Genomic DNA, 7,241 nt, shown 5'->3' with positions numbered 1-7,241 from the left:
ATGTGTTCATTTGAAAGTGTTCATTTTGATCCAGCTATTAAGTACAGCCAACGCTAAAAAAAATAACACAGCCTGTTATATTACAAATAGCACTTTAGTTTCAAGGCATCTTGGATCTGTAGCGTAGAGGCAGGGAAGGAGTCCAGCAGCAAAACAAGAGGGCTCGAACCTCGGCAGGGTCGGATGTTTCTAATAAACTTTTTCGTATTTTAGTTAAAATGCGTCCGCTCTATAAATTGAGGTATGTTAGTTGGTAAATTGCTAATGTTAGTTGGTACTGCTAATGCGTCATAATTGGTTCATGTCACTTGGCAATTATGTAGACTCATAAATGGCGCGCGTCACTTAAGAAATTTTGAAGACTCAAAGCTTTACTCATTTACTACCTCTGGCTTTATATTTTTCTTCTTTTTTTATGGTTTAAGTTTGGCCTGTATGGTTTGAGCTTATGTTTTATGGGCTTAGTCAACTTGTTTTGTCTCGTTTGAAGGAAAAAATTGAAATTTTTTTAAAATAATTCTGGTTGGTTTTAGTGTAGTACTAAAGGCTGATTTTTTGCTGGTATTCAAGTTTTTTGTCTCCATTTCTGTTCGCTAACTTGCAATGGTACGCTTGGGCTGCATTCCAAGTGATGTTAACTTACTTGAAAACCAAGTTTCCCTTCATTACATTGATACTTCCAACAGTCAGTCGACAATTTTTTCAAGTAGCTTCAATAAAATGCTTTTTTCATCCTCCAACAAATATCCACAGTGCAGGTAACTTCTGCAAAGTATGCGCGCATAAGTGTTTCCGCAGAGCTCAAAAACTCGAGATAGTCGACCTACATAAATCGATTTTTTTTTCAAATACAACGTCATCTTACAAGCAAAGCGTGTGTGACAGTATGAACTCTATCTTTTCCTATTTAAGACTTTAAATTTGTTGCAATGCAAATTTTAATGCGACAAAATGTGTTCATTTTGAAAATGTTCACTTTTGATCAATAACCAGCTATTAAGAAAGTCTATGCTAATGATATTAACACAGACTATTATATTACAAATAGCACTTTAGCTTCAAAATATCATAGATCTGTAGCGTAGAGTTAGGGAAGGAGACTCCAACAAATTAAGAGAGTTCGAATCTGGGCAGAGTCGGATGTTTCTAATGAATTTTTTCGTATACTAGTTAAAAAGCGTCAGCTTTATAAATTGAGGCATGTTAGTTGGTAAATTTCTTTTTCCAAATGACTGGTACTGCTAATGCGTCATAATTGGCTTGCGTCCCTTTGCAATTATGTAGACTCATGATTGGCGTGCATTACTAAAGAAATTTTGTGGACTCGAAGTCTTACTCGTTCAGTTTTTACCAGTAGCGTTATCGGTCCTATTTTTGCTTGTGTATGCGAATTGCAACTTCGCCTCTTTGTTACGCTTGCGAAGCAAAATGTAGTACTACGAAATTCCTTTTTTCCAATTTAAGTCGCAAAAAAATGCTTCTTTTGGTGGCAGTTTTGAATTGGTAGGCTGCGGTAGCAGCATTTAACATATGTGCTTTGTCATTTGGTTGGTAAAAAGTTAATACAGCTGATGTATTTTTAATTCATCAAAGGAATCAAAAAAGTTATTTGATTTAAACAGCAGTATTATGATAAAAAGCTCAATTTCAGAACTTTTCCAACTCAACGTATATCCAATATTTTTGAAATGCATAATATATACATAATTTGGTTTTATGCTTTCCAATATATTGCAAGCAAAATTGTGTCTTTTTGTATTTGGTGCTACTTTTGCTGCATCATATTGGCATTTTTTTAGCAAATGTAGCTGCGTTATTGGTGGCTAGTTTTTGGAGATTCAAAGCGTCCGTGTTTGAGTGGTTAGTGCGTGAGACTCAAATTTGCTAAGTCGCAAATTAAATCCGACACGTAGCCGAGATTTATTTCTACTTTTTTATCATTTCACTTGATATAGCTGCTTTTTAGTCGCATTCGAGCAAGTGTTTGTGAAAGACAGCTTCGCCTCTGCGTCAGTTGTTGCAAACTCTACTGTTCTGTTACAGCTGCAAGCAAAAACGCCGACAGAATTTATTCGGTAAATAACAAACTGGTAAAACCACGCGGATATCGGTCTCTGCTGGTTTCACTTTAGCGCTCGAAAATGAAAGCAGAAAAAGCAAGTACACATGATTACATTAGCCATGAGCTTAGGTTATTATCACGAACCTTCTTTTTTTACTAACCTAACTCGCAAATAAAAGTTCATTATTAAAATTGTTTTATTGATTGGAAATTTTACTGCAGCATTTGGAAATTGCATAGCATCTGTCCTCTGCTTTACTTGTGTCTCGTTTTTAGTGCATGCTAAGCGTGCGTGGCTGTGTAAGAATTGAGGCTACCTTAGAAAATTTTTTAACTTTGAAAACCTAGAAAAAAATTCCGATCATCCTCTAAACTGATTGGTTTTGAAAGTCTCGAAAATGTTTTTGTTTTGGTATCTTTAATCAAATTTAGTTGTTGGATCTCGGGAGCAAGTGAACTTGTGATCAGGAACTAGGTTTTTTTCCCGTATAGAATTGACCCTGCATTGTAATTTTATTTTGATACTGCATCACATTTCAGGTTGCTTTGTCTAATCGAAAAGTGTATTGTTTTGGTTTCGAGCGTTTCAGGAATGGGGCGAGAAATTTTTTCAAATAGAATCTCCTCAGGTTTTACTGTTTAAGTTACCGCTCGGTATGTTTTTGAATGACTGTTTGAATGGTTACGTCGTCATGTTCTTGTAAATGTAACTTTTTTACTCTTGCGATAAGCAATGGTACTATTATCGGGTACTAGACTTTCTCCCTTAAATAACTTTGTTCACAGAATGGTCAAAGTTACAAGACTCATTGTACAGTGTCCTCTACACATTGTCCACAGGACTCATTGTACTTCTGATATACATTGGTTCATACTGAATTTAAATTCTGTAGTGTCTCTTGCAGACTTAGATTGGTGGTAACGAATACGCCTGCGGCAAAAGTCCTGGGTTTGAATCTGACCAGGACCGTTTTTTTTCAAATGGTAAATATTCCGGTTTAAAAAATTTCGGCCTTTATTTGTCGGCTTATGTTTTGTCGGGTAATTTGCCACATCTAAAGATTGTTCATTTAAGCTGTAAATAATTTTCACTGCAGTTGCTTTTAGTATTTTAAAAATCCTGCCGAAACGATATTTGCTTTTCACAAAGGTTGTAATTTTAGCAGCTAGATTTGTTAAAATTTCACTCCTGTTTTCATTTTTTGTCTTTTGTATTCGGCATAGTAATTTTCGGCTTAACTAATATTGACTTAGTGGCCTCTTTTTGCGTCGGTACGACCGAAAAAAAACTTGTGGGTGTCTGTGTGCTCTGAGGGGAAAAGGGACTTTCTATTTTTATAAGCTCAGAATTTTTTTGATTTTTTTTTTCGGCATGAAGGGTTTCAGCTGAGGTATTTTCGGCTTTGTTACTGCTTGGCTATTATGCATTAAACTCCATTCAACTATCCGGCGCATCTGGCGTAGAGTTAAAACAACAACTTTAGACGGCAAAGGCTTGCGGTTCGAATCCGGTCGGACTTTTTTTTACAAACTAGTATTTTTGTGCTTTTTCGGATTATTGTCCGTCTTTTTGTGGACTTGCTTCCCGTTGCTCGATGGCTCAGATTCATTCCAAGTTGTAACCCTCATGCTTGAGACAAAAAAGCCCGGGAGTTCGATTCCAGTTGAGATCTGTTTATTTTTTTGCAAATTGAAGATTTTGGCTTATTTAGATTGACTGTCCGCTTTTTGTCTTCTTAGTTCCACATAATTTTTTTTTTTGAAAATTTGTTTTCTATACTGCATTCCCCAAGCTCGTTTTAGAGTTTATAATGGTGCAGGCCATTTTTTCGGAATATTTTGGATGTCTTTTTGTAATTTTTTTTTTTACTAAAACGATTTTTTGATGTTTTTTTTCTTTCATTTTTCCGTTTGATTTTAGCCATAGTCATTCTTATTTGTATCGCAAATGGTGCGAAGCTCAGCTTCGCTTCTGTGTTTAAATTTCTCTTTCTTCGAATTAGTGGCTTGAGTCCCAATTTCTGTCTGCTAGCCTTAAATTCCAGTCTGGTGTTTTGCTGAAAATGTTTGGAAGCTACACTTTGTCTCTGTGTTAAATTTCTGGCATGCAGTCGCGTGCAGAGTGGGGATGCGACCCTCCCTCCTCTAATTTCTGATTGCTAAGTTCCTACTTTTGCCCCATTTGGTATAATTTTACAAGATCCGTTTTTGGCTGGCCAACCTCAAAACTTCTTTAAGGGTGCCTAAAAATTTTAGGGTTGGATCGCTCGCCGAAAAGAACGCAATTTTTTGGTTATTATTTTTTGAAAAAGTGCTCAAAACGTTATTTTGAGCCTTTTTTTCTGGGAAAGTTGCTTGTGGCGCAAAAACTTTTCACTACATACGGTCTTTGAAGGTTAATTTTCATAAAAAGAATCAAACTGAGAAAAAAGAGTCTGACATTTTGAATCTATAAAACCTAATTTAAAAAATGAATGGTTTTGTAAATGAAATTATTTCAAAAAAATTTTGTAAATTTTAGGGTTTTGTTTTTGCGTTAAAATAAAGAAAATTGGAAACCAGGAAGTTTTGGAGATTTGATAATTGAAGTTTTAAAAAAAACCTCTGAATTGAAGTTAAATTTTTGAAAGAGAAAGCATTGCTCGATGATCCCATCTATTTTTACGGTTGCATTTAGTTTGTTTTTCAAAAATTTTCTCAAAAAGGAAAAATCTTGAAAATTATTGAAGCTCAAATTTATCTTTTGGCAATTAGATTTTTGATTTCTTTTCAAGTTCAGATCATTTCCTTTGTGAAACGGAAGGCAAACTCCACAGCAAAACTGTAAAGGTCACGATAAGTGTGATTGACTTCTAGGTTCGAAAGTGGAATTAAACTTTCAGATTTCTCAGTGAAATAAAAGTGTTTCACTCCTAAAATAAGAGAGGGGGAAATTGGAAAAGAGCCGGTTCCCAGTCAGTGTGTCGCAATTGCAATAATTGAAGTTGACATTGACTAATTTTGCTATTACTTTGCGTCCAATGCACACCTTAGCTTCATTTTTTAACATCAATACTACAACCCACCCCGCCTACGCATAAACGGCTGGTTGAGACAAGGACCATCTCCGGGCTAGTCTGAGCATGATGAAACTGCATTGCATACAAAATAACTATTAATAACTGTTTCCCCTTAAGTGCGTTCCTTTTTCGTCTAACATTGCAATTAACCACGGAATTTGTAAATTTTTGTTTAATTGTCTCGTGATGAATCTAATGAAGTCTTGCCTTTCTTTCTGTCTTTCTTGTCTTCGCTTATTATTTAACCCATCATTTCCGCAATTTTCCCATAACCCTTTCCAGGACTCGTGACATTTCTCCGAGTGTAACCAAATTGAAACAAAATGCCTTTGAGCTTAGTATCTTGAAAATGTAGGATCTTATATACAAAAACAGATAAACTTAAAAACTCAGGGAATTATCAAAGCTCGAATATCTCAATTTGTTAATAGAATTTAGTTCTTACAAAAGTGGTGGCGTTTTTTTTTGAAATGCTATTCCTAATTAACAGGTTTTTGGCTTAAATTATACAGCGTTGGAGACCTTTTTTGCTTGTTTGTTTGTTTTCAGTCAAATGGTTGTGGGAAATATTTTTCCAGCAATCGAATCGCAGACAGAACTTAGTTTAACATTTTTTTAGCACAATTCCTTTGCCACGAAAAAATTGGGTGAACTGTTACAATAGGTGGTCATTTTGAGAAATATTTTTGTAGTGCATGCATTAAATTTGAGAACTCTATGAAAACGACTAAATTAAGCATAAATATGCACAAGACTGCTCGTAACATGGCGAAGCCCTGAATGTTCCGACTGCCTTTTAAGTTTTATGGAGCAGCAGTAATAACATAAAAAAATTAAATGAAATAAAATAAAATGATAAAATATAAAATAAAATAAAATTTTTTTGTTCCGACTGCCTTTTAAGGTTTTGTGGATCAGTAATAACATTAAAAAATGAAATGTAAGAAAAAATAAATGAAATTTTTTTCTCTAAAATTTGAAATTTTTTGTGAAAGTCATCCCCCCACACGCCATTTAAATTACAAAAAGATAGATTTCGTTCCTTGTAACAACTCAATTATGGCAAATAAGCTTCGTTCAACCAATTGGAACGATTTATAAGAAGGATTAAATCTCCGCTTACGCGTTAATAGCGCGAATTATATCGCGCGTTAATTGTCCCAAATTGGTCAAAATGGCCAAAATGACAATCTTTAAACCCTCATAACTTTACGAAAAATGATCACAGGTGAAACATCTTTTCAAATTTAAGCTCAGGACAACAATACCTTTTGAATTATAAAAAAAATTCCATCAAAAATTGCTAGTTAAAAAGTCGAAATTTGTCTGAAGAAAAAAAAACCCACCCCGAGCACAAATATTCCGTTACTTTCGTATCGAAAGTCGGAACAATAATTTACTCGTTTCATTTTCAATCACTTGTACCAGCTACTAAAAAATTTTTGTTTATACTATGCCAGATGAAATGTTATTCAAAAATCAAATTTTGCTTTTCTTTTGCCAAAACTTAGGCTAGAAATAAATTATAAATAATGTTCGAATTATAAAGATAGCGATCCAGCTATTCAACTTGAATATGCGACCTTTTATAATAAATCATCCTAAATTAGTTGTTTGACAACGCTTTAATGAGTTATTTGGGATCACTTTCACTTGTCATTCGAGCTGCTGCAAAATATTCTGCAAAATTTATTTCTTGTTTCTTTTTCATTTTTTTTAAAAATATTGTCCGTCTACACGCTAATGTAAACTACAAAAAAATGCATAAGAAGACATGTAATTTTATGAACGCATTAATCCGCCGCTTACACATGTTATAAAAAGAAATAAATCGCGTGTTAACTATCCCTAGTTGGCCGAATTAGAAATATAAATTGATTCTTTTTTGAATTTTTTTGCACTCATGTTGCATGAAATGGTCAGGTTGATTCTGTAATAAAATAAGTAAGACTGAAAGTTTTTGGAAAATTGTATTCGGCTGGAAAAAAAACTCAAAAAATGGACAAGAAAACATTGAAATTTCTTAGGGTCGTAACTTTTTTGTAAATTTTATGCCAGTGAGCTCCTAACCTTTTTTTTTGGTTGAACCCAAAATCTAGCATTTGGGAGGGTAGTTTTCG

The sequence above is a fragment of the Symsagittifera roscoffensis genome, chromosome 5 (genome assembly GCF_963678635.1).
Source record: "Symsagittifera roscoffensis chromosome 5, txSymRosc1.1, whole genome shotgun sequence".
Lineage (NCBI taxonomy): Eukaryota > Metazoa > Xenacoelomorpha > Acoela > Convolutidae > Symsagittifera > Symsagittifera roscoffensis.
This window is presented reverse-complemented; position numbering follows the sequence as displayed.